We start from the raw sequence: 16,247 nt of genomic DNA on the forward strand, positions 1-16,247 counted from the left end.
GAGGTCTAATTGACGTGATTTTAGAAGCATTGAAAAGCTAACTTCTAGAGCTTTCTAAATATATATAATAGTATACCATTTTCTTCCATTTCGTTCGGCCTTCACGGCGCCAAACTTGAGATACTTCAAGTTTGGCGCCACACTCAAGTTTTCAAGAAGAATGCATGCTGGCTTGCTGAAGCCAAACTTGAGATACCTCTAGTTTGGTGCTAGCTAAGAAGAATTGGAGAACGCATACTGACTTGCTGAAGCCAAACTTGAGATTTCTCAAGTTTGGCGCCAACAAAGAAAACTCCAAGGAATGCTTACGGATCAATTGAAGCCAAACTTGAGGTTACTCAAGTTTGGCGCCACCTTTAGCATATCAAGTGGTCCCCATTCATCCAAGACATGATGCACGAAGAGTTATTTTAATTTTGATTTAAACTTTATTTTTATTTTAAAATAGAAAAAGATATTATTTAGTTTTAGGAAATATAATTTACATGAATTAGGATTAGATATAAAAGGGAAAAGAATCATCCCTTCGGGGGGATTTCTTCTCTTCTACTTCATTTCGCACTTTACAGTTTTAGAGAATCCTAGTTTTCTCTCTGAACCATGAGCAGCTAAACCTCCACTGTTAAGGTTAGGAGCTCTGTCTATTGTATGGATTGATACTATTATTTTTCTATTTTAATTCATGTATTGATTTCTATTTCAAGAATTGTTTTCGTTCTTTATCTTATGAATTTGGGTGGAACGGAAGTATAACCCTTGTTCTAATTGAGTTCTTGTATAACTTGAAAAAGATCTTTACTTGAACAACATCTTGAAAATAATTTCTCCTAAATTTCTAATTATCTGGACTTAACGGGATACGTGACATATAATCCTTTTATATTTGGGTAATTAGGGTTTCTATGGCATATAAACTAGAATTGAACTTCACCATCTAATTGGTATTAAGTGACCAAGGAATTGGCGATTGATGAAGGTTAGAGGAGACTAAAAAGGTCTAAGGAATTAGGGTTTAGTCACATATAGTTTGCCATGAATTGAATTTTGAATGATTAAAATAGTTAGTAAGAAAAGTCAATCCAGAAGAAAGATATCTCTGAAGCCTTAACTGTTTTCTCCATGAATACGGTCTGCTCTCTGATTTTCTGAAATATTGTTTCTTTTTCTGTTTGTCTAACTAAGTAAATCACTTAACCATTGTTGCTTAGTCCATCAATCCTTGTAGGATCAACCCTCATTCACTTGAGGTACTACTTGGTACGACCCGGTGCAGTTGCCGGTTAGTTTGTGAGTTATAAATTTTGCACTACCTAGCCAATGCCTCTGATTCTACTCGTTGCAAAGCATTCCCGACGACTTTGACAAAAGCCGCGATGAAGTTATTCGACAACTTACCACCCAGATGGTGACTTGTTTTAACGATCTGGCAAGGAAGTTCCTTAGCAGATACTCAATTCAGAAGGATAAGGTAAAACATGCCCCAAGTTTACTGGGAATTAAGCAAGAGGTTGGGGAGACACTCTGAGATTACATGGAAAGATTCAACAAAGCATGTTTGGAGATTCAAAACCTACCTACTGAAGCAGTGATAATGTGATTGGTTAACGGCATTAAGGAAGGGCCATTTTCTCAATCCATATCCAACCGACATCCGGCTTCCTTATACGTACAAGAACGGGCAGATAAATATATCAATATGGAAGAAAATTCCCGACTTAGAGAACCTCTCCTAAGGCCGAGCCTTCTTTATCCACCTCAGGAAAAAGAGAAAGAAGATAAGAAGAAAGAAGAATACAACTCGGAAAACCTTCGAAGGTATCACAACTATACTCCCTTCTAGTTCTCTCTTATAGATGTTTGCAGATAGATATGCCATACGGAGAAGCTTCCACCTCCACATCGATTAAGCATAAAAGGGCAAAAATTCGGAAAGAATACTGTGAGTACCACAAACTCTATGGACATTCTACTAACGATTGTTATGACTTAAAGGTCATAGAAAAGTTGGCTAGAGAAGGTCGACTAGACAAATACTTGGCAGATAGGTCGGACGAGCAGAGGAAGAGAAAGAGAGATGAAGAAGGCATATCAAAGAATGTACCAAGTTGAAGAAGATAGCAGATCTCCCGACTTGCCAACAATCTCGTGCACTAAAGAAGAAGCTCAAGGGGTAATGCATGGCCATGATGATCCCATGGTGATAACTATAATCATCGCCAATGCAAACCTCCATAGAACACTAATAGATCAGGGTAGCTCAACGGATATATTGTTTAAACTCGGTTTTGACAAGCTCAAACTGGAAGAAAAGGATCTAAAGGCATACCCAAATAACCTCTTTGGACTGGGAGATGCACCGATCTGACCTCTTGGATATATATCTCTATACACGACTTTTGGAAAGGGTGCAAAGTCAAAGACATTGAGCATTAACTACATCAAGGTTGATGTCACTTCGGCATATAATGCCTTAATAGGTCAGACATCCTTGAACCGACTTGCAGCTGTTGTCTCTACACCCCACCTATGCATGAAGTTTTCCACAACAGAAGGGATTGCCACCATAAAGGGAGATCAGAAACTAGCATGCAAGTGCTATGATAAACCACTATTTCATGGTTTATCTTGTGCTAATTTGAGTGGATTTTATCCACTGAACTCACACTTATTCATAGGATTTGAATGATTTTACAATTCCTTCCCAGATTTTGTTCTGAGATTGAAAACTTGCTTCCTAAGCCCTTAAATAAGGCATTTTTAATGTCCTTTCATACCATTCGATGCCATGATCTGTGTGTTCAGTGTTTTCAGGCTTTATAGGTGATGAGTAGATAATTTATACCCTTTTTGGCATTGTTTTTACATAGTTTTTAGTATGTTTTAGTTACTTTTTATTATATTTTTATTAGTTTTTATGCAAAAATCACATTTCTGGACTTTACTATGAGTTTTTATGTTTTTCTGTGATTTCAGGTATTTTCTGGCTGAAATTAAGGGACCTGAGCAAAAATCAAATTTAGAGGCTGAAAAAGGACTACAGATGCTGTTGGATTCTGACCCTCCTGCACTCAAAATGGATTTTCTGGAGCTACAGAAGCCCAAATGGCACGCTCTCAATTGCGTTGAAAAGTAGACATCTTGGGATTTCCAGCAATATATAATAGTCCATACTTTTCCCGAGATTTGATGGCCCAAACTAGCGTTCAAACGCCAGAACTGGCACCAAAACTGGAGTTAAACGGCCAAACTAGCATCCAAGCTGGCATTTAACTCCAAGAATGGCCTATGCACATGAAAGCTTCAATGCTCAGCTCAAGCACACACCAAGTGGGCCCCGGAAGTGGATTTCTGCACTATCTGCACTTAGTTACTCATTTTCTGTAAACCTAAGTTACTAGTTTAGTATAAAAAGCACTTCTTACTATTGTTTTCGTATCTAGCTTATGCCATTGTTCACGTTTGGAGGCTGGCCATTCGGCCATGCCTAGACCTACTTTCTCTTATGTATTTTCTATGGTGGAGTTTCTACACCCCATAGATTAAGGTGCGGAGCTCTGCTGTTCTTCATGAATTAATGCAAGTAATATTGTTTCTCTTTCAATTCACGCCTACTTCTTCTCCAAGATATACTCTCGTACTTAATTCAGTTAAGTCAAAATGAAGGGGTGACCCGTGACAATTACCCACTATCTTCATTACTCGCTTAGCCAAGATCCGCGTGCCTAACAACCACAAGCGGTCTACATGATGTTCAACGTAGTCATTGGACGACAGCCAGAGTATATTCTCTTGGGTCTCTGATCTACGGACCGAGTCCGAGAGATTAGAACCTTCGTGGTATAGGCTAGAACCAATTAGCAGCATTCTTGAGATCCGGAAAGTCTAAACCTTGTCTGTGGTATTCCGAGTAGGATTTGGGAAGGGATGACTGTGATGAGCTTCAAACTTACGAATGTTGGGCCTAGTAACAGTGTGCAAAAAGATAGAGAGATCCTATTCTGACGCTAGTGAGAACCGATAGATGATTAGCTGTGCGGTAGTTGTGCCTGGCATTTTTCATCTAAGACGAGAAATCCGACAGTTGATTAGCCGTGCAGAAACCGTACCTGGTATTTTTTATCCGAGAGGATCATACAGCTTGCCATGGAAGAGAGCACGCATGACTGGAAGAAGACAATAGGAAAGCAGAGGTTCAGAAGCAACAAAGCATCTCCAAACGCTTATCTGAAATTTCCACCAATGAATTACATAAGTATCTTTATTTTATTTTATGTTTTATTTATCTTTTAATTATCAAAACCTCATAACCATTTGAATCCGCCTGACTAAGATATACAGAATGACCATAGCTTGCTTCAAGCCAACAATCTCCATGGGATCGACCCTTACTCACGTAAGGTATTACTTGGACGACCCAGTGCACTTGCTGGTTAGTTGTGCGGAGTTGTAAAAAGTGTGATCACAATTTCGTGCACCAAGTTTTTGGCGCCGTTGCCGGGGATTGTTCGAGTTTGAAAAACTGACGGTTCATCTTGTTGCTTAGATTGGATAATTTTATTTTATGTTTAAGCTTTTTATTTTTAGTTTTTGAAAAATTCAAAAAAAAAATTTTAAAATGTGTTCTTTAGAATTTTTAAGAATGAATTCTAGAGTTTCATGAGATATGTTGAAACCTGGCTGGCTGTTAAGCCATGTCTAATTTCTTGGACTGAGGTTTCCACTTTCCATTGCAAAAAGGACATGTCTGTATTTATTATGCTAAAGCTTAGCTGGCCATTTGGAATAACATTGCATGAGCCTTTGGATTCTCAGTTATAATTCTATGCTAAAGCTTGGCCGGCCATTGGCCATGTCTAATCTTTTGGACCGAAGCTTTAGACTAACATTACAGGAATCCTGGAATTCTTATTAAAAATTTTAAATTTCTTTATTTTCTTTTTCCAAACATAATTTTCGAAAAATATACAAAAAAAATTAATAAAATCATAAAACCAAAAAAAAAAAAATTTTGTGTTTCTTGTTTGAGTTTAGTGTCAAATTTTAAGTTTGGTGTTAATTGCATGTTTTAATTTTCTTTAATTTTCAAAAATATATGTATTGTGTTCTTCATTGATCTTCTAGTTGTTCTTGATGATTTTCCTTGTTTGATCTTTAAATTTCTTGTTTTGTATCTTTTCTTGTTTTTCTTGTGCATTTTCAAATTCATTGTGTTTAAAAGTAAAAAATTTTTAAGTTTGGTGTCTTGCATGTCTCTCTTTTCTTAAAAATTTTTCAAAAATATGTTCTTGATGTTCATCTTGATCTTCAAAGTGTTCTTGGTGTTCATCTTGACATTCAAAGTGTTCTTGCATGCATTATTTGTTTTGATCTTAAATTCTTACGTCTTGTGTCATTTTGTTGTTTTTCTCTTTCTTCATTAATTCAAAAAAAAATTAAAAATAATATCTTTCCCTTATTTTACTCATAAATTCGAAATTCTGGATTGACTTAGTCAAAAATTTTTAAAATTTAGTTGTTTCTTGTTAGTCAAGTCAAAATTTCAATTTAAAAAAATCTATCTTTTCAAATCTTTTTCAATTTTCTTTCATGTTTTTTGAAAATTCTTCAAAATAAGTTTTCAAAATCTTTTTCTTATTTTTATTTCATAATTTTCGAAATCTTTGCTAGCATTGAATGTTTTGATTCAAAAATTTCAAGTTTGTTACTTTCCTGTTAAGAAAGGTTCAATCTTTAAATTCTAGAATCATATCTTTTAGTTTCTTGCTAGTCAAGTCATTAACTTTAATTTTAAAAATCAAGTCTTTTTAATTCCCTTTTCAATCTTTTTCAAAATAAATTTCAAATCATATCTTTTTCAAAACTTTAATTTCAAAATCTTTTTCTAACTTCTTATCTTTTCAAAATTTACTTTCAAATCTTTTTCAATTAACTACTTGACTTTTTGTTTGTTTTACTATTTCTTATTTTTTTCGAAACCACCTAACTATTTTTGTCTCTCTAATTTTCGAAAACCACTAACAACTTTTTCAAAATTCTTTTTAATTAACTAATTGTTTTAAATTCTAATTTTATTTTATTTATTTTAATAATTTTGAATTTTAACTATTAATTAAAATAAAAACAAAAATATTTTTTCTTTCCTTTTAAATTAATATTCGAATACACACACACTCTCTCATCTCTTTCTATTTATTTATTTAATTACTAACACTTCTCTTCTTCTTAAAATTTGAACCCCCTCCCTCTCTCCGTGTTCGAATTCTCTTTATTCTCTCTCTACCTCATTCTTCTATTCTTCTCTTCTTCTACTCACATAAAGAAATCTCTGTACTGTGACATAGAGGATTCCACTATTCTCTTTGTTCTCTTCTTTTTCATATGAGCAGGAACAAGGATAAGGACATCCTTGTTGAAGCTGATCCTGAACCTAAAAGGACTCTGAAGAGGAAGCTAAGAGAAGCTAAAGTACAACACTCTGGAGAGGACCTAACAGAAATTTTCAAAAAAGAAGTAAACATGGCAGCCGAAAACAACAATGGTGGAGATGCAAGGAAGATGCTTGGTGACTTTACTGCACCAACTTCCGACTTCTATGGAAGAAGCATCTCAATTCCTGTAATTGGAGAAAACAACTTTGAGCTTAAACCTCAATTAGTTTCTCTAATGCAGAAGAATTGCAAGTTTTATGGACTTCCATTGGAAGATTCTCATCAGTTCTTAGCTGAATTCTTGCAAATCTGTGACACTATTAAGACCAATGGGGTTAATCCCGAGGTCTACAGACTTATGCTTTTCCCTTTTGCTGTAAGAGACAGAGCTAGGACATGGTTGGACTCACAACCTAAAGAAAGCCTGAACTCTTGGGAAAATTTGGTCAATGCTTTCTTGGCCAAATTCTTTCCACCTCAAAAGATGAGCAAGCTTAGAGTGGAAGTCCAAACCTTCAGACAGAAGGAAGGCGAATCCCTCTATGAAGCTTGGAAAAGATACAAGCAATTGATCAGAAGGTGTCTTTCTGACATGCTTTCAGAATAGAGCATCTTATGCATATTCTATGATGGTCTGTCTGAATTGTCCAAGATGTCATTGGACCACTCTGCTGGTGGATCTCTTCATCTGAAGAAAATGCCTACAGAAGCCCAGGAACTCATTGAAATGGTTGCAAATAACCAGTTCACGTATACTTCTGAAAGAAATCCTGTGAATAATGGGATGACTCAAAAGAAAGGAGTTCTTGAGATTGATACTCTGAATACCATATTGGCTCAGAATAAAATATTGACTCAGCAAGTCAATGTGATTTCTCAGAGTCTGACTAGAATGCAAGCTGCATCCGGCAGTACCAAAGAAGTCTCCTCTGAAGAAGAAGCTTATGACCCTGAGAATCCTGGAATGGAAGAAGTGAATTATATGGGAGAATCCTATGGAAACACTAACAATCCTTCATGGAGAAATCATCCAAATTTCTCATGGAAGAATCAACAGAAGCCTAATCAAGGATTCAATAATAATAATGGTGGGAGAAATAGGTTTGGCAATAGCAAGCCTTTTTCCATCATTTTCTCAGCAACAGACAGAGAATTCTAAGTAGAGCCTCTCTGACTTAGCAACCATAGTCTCTGATCTATCTAAGCCCACTCTCAGTTTCATGACTGAAACAAGGTCCTCCATTAGAAATTTGGAGGCACAAGTGGGTCAGCTGAGGAAAAGAGTTACTGAACTCCCTCCAAGTACTCTCCCAAGCAATACAGAAGGGAATCCAAAGAGAGAATGCAAGGCCATCAATATACCCAAAATGGCCTAGAGGAGGGAAAGGCAGTGATTTCCAGTGAGGAAGACCTCAATGGACGTTCACTGACCACTAAGGTGTTCCCTATTGAGGAACCAAAGGAATCTGAGGCTCATATAGAGACCATAGAGATTCCACTAAACTTACTGTTGCCATTCATGAGCTCTGATGATTATTCGTCCTCTGAAGAGGATGAAGATGTTGTTGACGAACAACTTGCTCAGTATCTAGGAGCAATCATGAAGCGAAATGCCAAGCTATTTGGTAATGAGACTTGGGAGGATGAACCTCCATTTCTCATCAATGAACTGAATGCTTGGGCTCAACTGAAATTACCTCAGAAGAAACCGGATCCCGGAAAGTTCTTATACTTTATACCATAGGCACCATAACCTTTGAGAAGGCTCTGTGTGACCTGGGTTCAGGAATAAACCTCATGCCACTCTCTGTAATGGAGAAACTAGGGATCTTTGAGGTACAAGCTACAAGAATCTCACTAGAGTTGACAAACAAATCAAAGAAACAGGCTTATGGACTTGTAGAGGATGTCTTAGTAAAGGTTGAAGGCTTGTACATCCTTGCTGATTTCATAATCCTAGACATTGGGAAGGAAGAGGATGAATCCATTATCCTTGGAAGACCCTTCATAGCCACAGCAAAAGCTGTGATTGATATGGACAGAGGAGAGTTAGTCCTTCAATTGAATGAGGACTACCTCGTGTTTAAGGCTCAAGGATCTTCTTCTGTAACCATGGAGAGGAAGCATGAAAAGCTTCTCTCAATACAGAGTCAAACAGAGCCCCCACACTCAACTTCTAAGTTTGGTGTTGGAAGGCCACCATTAAGCTCTTAGTCTCTGTGAAGCTCTCTAAGAGCTCACTGTCAAGCTATTGACATTAAAAAAGTGCTTATTGGGAGGCAACCCAATGTTATTAATTATATTTATTTATTTTCCATTATCAAGTTATGTTTTCTTTAAGTAGATGATCATGTGGAGTCACAAAAATAACTGCAGAATTAAAGCGGAATGAGAAACAGCATCAAAAATAGCACACCCTAGAGGACATGCTTATTGGATAGCAGAATGGGCATTTAACGCCCTGTTTGGCAGTATTTTGGGTGTTAAACGCCAGAATTGGCAGACAGACTGGCGTTTAACGCTAGAAAAGGGTGTTTGATGTCTGGTTGGCGTTAAACGCCAGAAAAGGGCATCAGCCTGGCGTTTAACGCCAGAAAAGGTAGCAGAGTTGGCGTTAAATGCCAGAAATGGCACACAGTGGGCGTTTAAACGCCAGAAAGGTGCAGGGACCCGAATTCCTTGACACCTCAGGATCTGTGGACCCCACATGATCGCCACCTACCCCACGTCTCTTTCTCTCCTCTTCACACCTTTCCATAACACTCTTTCCTAAAATCTCTTCACCACTCATATCCATCTACTATTCCCCAAAACCTACCAACCCCACCTACCTCACCATTCAAATTTAAAAACATTTCCCTCCCAACCCAACCCCCTCATACACGACTTCCCTCTCTCTCTCTTACCCTATAAATACCCCTCCTTACCACCTTCAATTTCACATATCATAAACACTTACCCCCTTAGCCGAATCCAACACACCCCTCCATTTCCTCCATTTCTTCTTCTTCTCCTCATTTCTTTCTTCTTTTACTCGAGGACGAGCAAACCTTTTAAGTTTGGTGTGGGAAAAAGCTCTGCTTTTTGTTTTTCCATAACCATTAATGGCACCTAAGGCCGGAGAAACCTCTAGAAAGAGGAAAGGGAAGGCAATTGCTTCCACCTCTGAGTCATGGTAGATGGAGAGATTCATCTCAAAAGTCCATAAAGACCACTTCTATGAAGTTGTGGCCAAGACAAAGGTGATCCCCGAGGTCCCCTTCATGCTCAAAAAGAGTGAATATCCGGAGGTCCGATGTGAGGTTCGAAGAAGAGGTTGGGAAACTCTCACCAACCCCATCCAACAAGTCGGAATCTTAATGGTTCAAGAGTTCTATACTAATGCATGGATCACTAAGAACCATGATTAAAGTGTGAACCCAAACCCAAAGAATTGGCTCACAATGGTTCGGGGGAAATACTTGGATTTCAGTCCAGAAACTGTGAGATTGGCATTCAACTTGCCAATAATGAGAGGAGATTCTCATCCTTTCACTAGAAGAGTCAACTTTGATCAAAGGTTGGACCAAGTCCTCACAGGCATTTGTGTGGAAGGAGCACAATGGAAGAGAGACTCAAGAGGCAAGCCAGTTCAATTGAGAAGGCCTGACCTCAAACCCGTGGCTAGAGGATGGTTAGAGTTCATCCAACGCTCTATCATTCCTACTAGCAACCGATCCAAAGTAACTATGGATGGGCTATCATGATCCATAGTATCATGATTGGGGAGGAAGTAGAAGTTCATGAGATCATATCTCTAGAACTATACAAGGTGGCTGACAAACCTTCCACTTCAGCAAGGTTAGCCTTTCCTCATCTCATCTGTCACCTATGCAATTCAGCTGGAGTTGTCATAGAGGAAGACATCCTCATTGAAGGAGACAAGCCTATTACTAAGAAGAGGATTGAGCAAACAAGAGAGCCCACTCATGGACCTCAACAAGAGCATAAGGAAATCCCTCATCAAGAAATCCATGATATGCCTCAAGGGATGCATTTCCCTCCACACAACTATTGGGAGCAACTCAACACCTCTTTAGGAGATTTGAGTTCCAACATGGAGCAACTAAGGGTGGAGCACCAAGAGCACTCTATCATCCTCCATGAAATCAGAGAAGACCAAAAGGCCATGAGAGAAGAGCAACGAAAGCAAGGAAGAGACATAGAGGAGCTCAAAAACTCCATTGGTTCTTCAAGAGGAAGAAGAAGCCATCATCACTAAGGTGGACCCGTTCTTTAATCTCCTTATTTATTTTCTTTTCTGTTTTCGGTTTTTATGCTTTATGTTTTGACTATGTTTGTGTCTTCATTACATGATCATTAGTGTTTAGTGTATATGTCTTAAAGCTATGAATGTTCCATGAATCTGTCACCTTTCTTAAATAAAAAGTGTTTTCTGCAAAAGAGCAAGAAGTACATGAATTTCGAATTTTATCTTGAAAATAGTTTAATTGTTTTGATGTGGTGGCAATACTTTTTTTTTCTGAATGAATGCTTGAACAGTGCATATTTTTAATAGTGAAAAATCATAAAATTGATTCTTGAAGCAAGAAAAAGCAGTGAAAAATACAAAGCTTGCGAAAAAAAAAGAAAGTGGCAAAAAATAAAGAAAAAAGAAAGAAAAAGAAAAAGCAAGCAGAAAAAGCTAGTAACCCTTTAAACTAAAAGGCAAGGGTAAAAAGGATCCAAGGCTTTGAGCATTAATGGATAGGAGGGCCCAAAGGAATAAAATCCTGGCCTAAGTGGCTAAATCAAGCTGTCCCTAACCATGTGCTTGTGGCGTGAAGGTGTCAAGTGAAAAACTTGAGACTGAGTGGTTAAAGTTGTGGTCCAAAGCAAAAAGAGTGTGCTTAAGAGCGCTGGACACCTCTAACTAGGGACTCTAGCAAAGCTGAGTCACAATTTGAAAAGGTTCACCCAGTTATGTGTCTGTGGCATTTATGTATCCGGTGGTAATATTGGAAAACAAAATGTTTAGGGTCACGGCCAAGACTCATAAAGTAGCTGTATTCAAGAGTCAAGATACTAAACTACGAGAATCAATAACACTATCTGAATTCTGAGTTCCTATGGATGCCAATCATTCTGAACATCAAAGGATAAAGTGAGATGTCAGAAACAAAAAGCTACTAGTCCCGCTCATCTAATTGAAACTAATCTTCATTGATATTTTTGAAACTTATTGTATATTCTCTTCTTTTTATCCTATTTTGTTTTTAGTTACTTGGGGACAAGCAACAATTTAAGTTTGGTGTTGTGATGAGCGGATAATTTATACCCTTTTTGGCATTGTTTTTACATAGTTTTTAGTATGTTTTAGTTACTTTTTATTATATTTTTATAAGTTTTTATGAAAAAATCTCATTTCTGGACTTTACTATGAGTTTGTATGTTTTTCTGTGATTTCAGGTATTTTCTGGATGAAATTAAGGGACCTGAGCAAAAATCTGATTTAGAGGTTGAAGAAGGACTGCAGATGCTGTTGGATTCTGACTCTCATGCACTCGAAATGGATTTTTGGGAGCTACAGAAGCCCAATTGGCGCGATCTTAATTGCGTTGGAAAGTAGACATCTTGGGCTTTCCAGCATTATATAATAGTCTATATGTTTCGTGAGATTTGATGGCCCAAACTGGCGTTCAAACGCCCACCCGAGCTGCCATAAAACGCCAGAACTGGCACCAAAACTGGAGTTAAACGCCCAAACTGGCATCCAAGCTGGCGTTTAACTCCAAGAATGGCCTATTAATAAACCCCCTTTGTAGGGTTTATCTTGTGTTAAATTTAGAGCATTTTGATAACCTTTCTTCACATTTATTCAATGAAATAGCATGATTTTGTGATTGATCCCTTATTTGTGCTTAAATGTGAAAACATGCTCTTAGACCTATAATTTTATGAATTTCTATTTCCCTTTGATTCTACTAGATTCTTTGATATGGTTGTTAGTGATTTCAGAATTAAAACAAGGCTAGGAATGGATCAAGGGAGCAAGGAAGGAAGCATACAAGTGGAGAAGATCATGAAAAGCCAAAGAATTGAACTCGCCCATGGACGCATGCATACACCAGGCGCTTACGCGCACCTTGCGAAATCACCCATGGACGCGTACGCGTGCTGTGCGCGTACGCGTTGATGCCAGGGCATTTTGGCCAGTTTCACTGACCTTTTCTTTACTGTTTTAGGGTAGTTTCATGCATTTTCTTAAGCAAATAAGCAAATTTTGGTTAGATATTCACTTACATCTTGATTCAAGCAAACATTGTGAACTTTACATGATTTCATGAGAATTATGCATGAATTTAATGACAAATTGGATAATGCATGATCTCATGACTTGGAATAGAGCTTTGATGCACTTTAATTGCTTGATTTCAGGACAAAGGAAGCAAGGAAGAACCACGTTAGTAGCCACGTTAGTCTAATTAACGTGACCACTAACGTGGAATGGGAGCTAGCTTGCAACGTTAATGAGAAAAGTGATCGCCAATAACGCCTTCAAAAGCCATTATAGCCCACGTTAGTTGCCATATTAATAACGTTAACGTGGAAGCTAATGTGGAAGAGAAGTGAAGCACCAACGTTAGTGGTAAAAGTGAATACCACTAACGTTGGAAAAAGGGGCACACTTGGCCACATTAAGAGTCACGTTAATTGCATTAACGTAAATTCTAACGTGGAAGGGACAAGGAATTGCCAACGTTAGTGACACTCACCTTTGTCAGTAACGTTGGATTAAGCCACTATTAAGCCACTATTGCCCACATTAGTTGCCACGTTAATTACATTAACGTGGAAGAGGAATTGATGGACCAACGTTAGTGACACTCACCTTTGTCACTAATGTTGGAGATGGCAATCACAACCACGTTAGTGGTCACGTTAATCTAATTAACGTGAACTCTAACGTGGGAAGGAGGGGCATTTGGAGCGTTAGTGACAAAGGTAAGTGTCACTAACGCTCTCGAGGAATAGGCAAGTCCACGTTAAAGGTCACGTTAGCTATACTAACGTGAACTCTAACGTGGGGAAAAGGGGCAATAAGCAACGTTATTGGAAAAGGTGAATGCCAATAACATTTGTGAAGGACCAAGAGACAACGTTAGTGGTCACATTAGTGCCACTAACATTGAAGTTAACGTGAATCAATTTTGGCTTGGAACGTTAGTGAAAAAGGTGATCGTCACTAACGTTCTCGAACCCACACTTTCACTTAACGTTAACACCACTAACGTCCTAACTAACGTCCATGCCTAACTCACACTTTCTCTACAAGCAAAGCTGAGCCCACTGAAGAGTGTAACTGCTTCAACTAAAGATCCAAAGGCCGATATCCAAGACTTGAACTTGCCAACTAGAAGATCAGAAGAGTAGTATATATAGGAGTAGTTTTGAACTAGTAAGGGAGCTTTTTGGCATTTTGTGGAGAACTACACTCTGTATATTTTACTTTCCCTGCACTTTCTAGTTTTAGTTTTCAGAATGTATTTTTCATTTACGCTTTCCATTCCCAGAGCTATGAACAACTAAACCCCTTTCATTGGGTTAGGGAGCTCTGTTGTAATTTGATGGATCAATAATAGTTTTCATTATTCTTTTTCTTTCTTTTCTCTTGATTTTACTAGAAAGCTTTCAATCTTCATCCTATTGGTTAGTTGTCTTGGAAAAGAAGCTATTCATACTTGGATCTCTTCGGATCTTGGAAGAGGAATGAAGAGATCATGGTAGAAATGCTTTCTCATGTTGGACCAAATTGGGGTTTGGATGGATATGGTGACATATAATCCTACCAACACTTTGATTTGGGAATACATGTGGTATAACCAGTGTCCATACTTCATCTCTTCTCATGAGCAATTAGACCAAGAAATTGGCTATTGATCAAGATTTGAGAGATTGGGTTGCCAAGGAATTGGAATCCAATCACTTAAGATTGCCAAGGAGATCAATGAATGCATTGATTGAGGAAGAGATGAGAATGAACTTGATCCGGAGAATACAACATCTCCTGAGCCCAATGAATCCTTCACTTCTGATCTTACCCATTCTCTTTACTTTCTGCCATTTACCTTTATGTTCATTTCCCCAAATCCCCATTTAAGATTCTGCAATTTACTTTCCGTCATTTACATTTCGTCATTTACTTCCAGCAATTACATTTTCTGTTATTTACTTTCCCACCATTTACTTTTCTGCAAATCTCAACTTAATTCCTTCTTAGCTCAACTAGAACATTCCTCTGATTAAAGTTGCTTGACCAATCAATCTCTGTGGGATTCGACCTCATTCTATTGTGAGTTTTTACTTGACGACAACTCGGTATACTTGTTGAGGGAAAATTGTTGAGAGACAAGTTTCCATGAATCAAGTTTATGCCGCTGTTGCCGGGGATTGATTTTGTATCAACAATGATTAAATTGTTGGATAGCTAGATTGAGAATTTTTCTTTTGTTTTGTTTAAATTCTGTTTGAGTGATTTACTTTCAGTTTTAGTTATTTTCTTTCCTTTACCCCTTACCGGTTTGTGGTGTTCTCTTATTTGTTGCAATTCAGTTCACTAACCCACTTACTGTTTGATATATTGCATCACTCACACTAATAGCATTTCTGACGAGAATACTTCCTGCATTTGTCTCCTTCTTGCTTGTGCCTTGTTGGTTGTATGACAGGTAGAAGAAGCAGGGCTTCAACTTCCTTTGATTCTGAACCTGAGAGGACCTTCCTTAGACTAAGGAGGGAAGCAAGAGGAAAGAGAGTTGTTAGTGCTGAGGAAGAGGAGGAGTATTTTGAACCAGACATGGATGAGAATATGGAGAACCATCATGAAGAAGAGGCTCACAACCATGGCAGAGAAGGTCCAGTGCATCATGCTGGACAAGATAGAAGAGTTCTAGGCTCTTATATCAATCCAAACCCAGGAAACTGTGGAAGTAGCATCCAAAAGCCAACCATGCATGCCAATAACTTTGAATTAAAGCCACAGCTCATCACCCTTGTTCAGAACAACTGTTCATTCGGAGGAAGTGTCCAAGAAGACCCCAATCAATATCTAACCACCTTCCTGAGGATATGTGATACTGTGAAGTCTAATGGTGTTCATCTTGATACCTATAGATTGCTTTTATTCCCCTTTTCACTCAAGGACAAAGCATCTAAATGGCTGGAGTCTTTCCCGAAGGAGAGCTTAATAACCTGGGAAGATGTGGTGAACAAATTCTTGGTGAGATTCTATCCTCCTCAAAGAATCAACAGGTTGAGAGCTGAGGTACAAATCTTCAGCCAATAAGATGGTGAAACTCTCTATGAAGCATGGGAGAGGTTTAAGGACTTGACAAGAAGGTGCCCGCCAGATATGTTCAATGAATGGGTGCAGTTACACATTTTCTATGAAGGTCTTTCTTATGAATCAAAGAAGGCAGTAGACTACTCATCCGGGGGATCTCTGAACAAGAAGAAGACCATTGAAGAAGCCATAGATGTCATTGAGACTATAGCTGAGAATGACTACTTCTATGCTTCTGAAAGAGGCAACACTAGAGGAGTGATGGAGGTAAGCAACGTAGATACACTGTTGGCTCAAAACAAGATGATCACCAAGCAGCTGGCTGACCTTACCAAGAAGATGGAAAGGAACCAAGTAGCAGCAATCACCACCTCATCAGCAGCTCAAGAAGGAGTAAATGCAGAGGCAGAGGGTGATCAGGAACAAACCAACTACATTGGGAACTCACCTAGGCAGACCCATGATCCATACTCCAAAACTTATAATCCTGGTTGGAG

General features: G+C 38.2%; 1 non-coding gene across 1 annotated transcript; it reads right to left on the reverse strand.

Annotated features, from left to right (window-relative positions):
* Positions 1–15,717: 15,717 nt before the first annotated feature.
* Positions 15,718–15,824, reverse strand: LOC112787493 (small nucleolar RNA R71). Its single transcript, XR_003194904.1, has one exon. It is a non-coding gene; the product is annotated as a small nucleolar RNA R71 (small nucleolar RNA).
* Positions 15,825–16,247: the final 423 nt, after the last annotated feature.

The sequence above is a fragment of the Arachis hypogaea genome, chromosome 20, assembly GCF_003086295.3.
Source record: "Arachis hypogaea cultivar Tifrunner chromosome 20, arahy.Tifrunner.gnm2.J5K5, whole genome shotgun sequence".
NCBI lineage: Eukaryota > Viridiplantae > Streptophyta > Magnoliopsida > Fabales > Fabaceae > Arachis > Arachis hypogaea.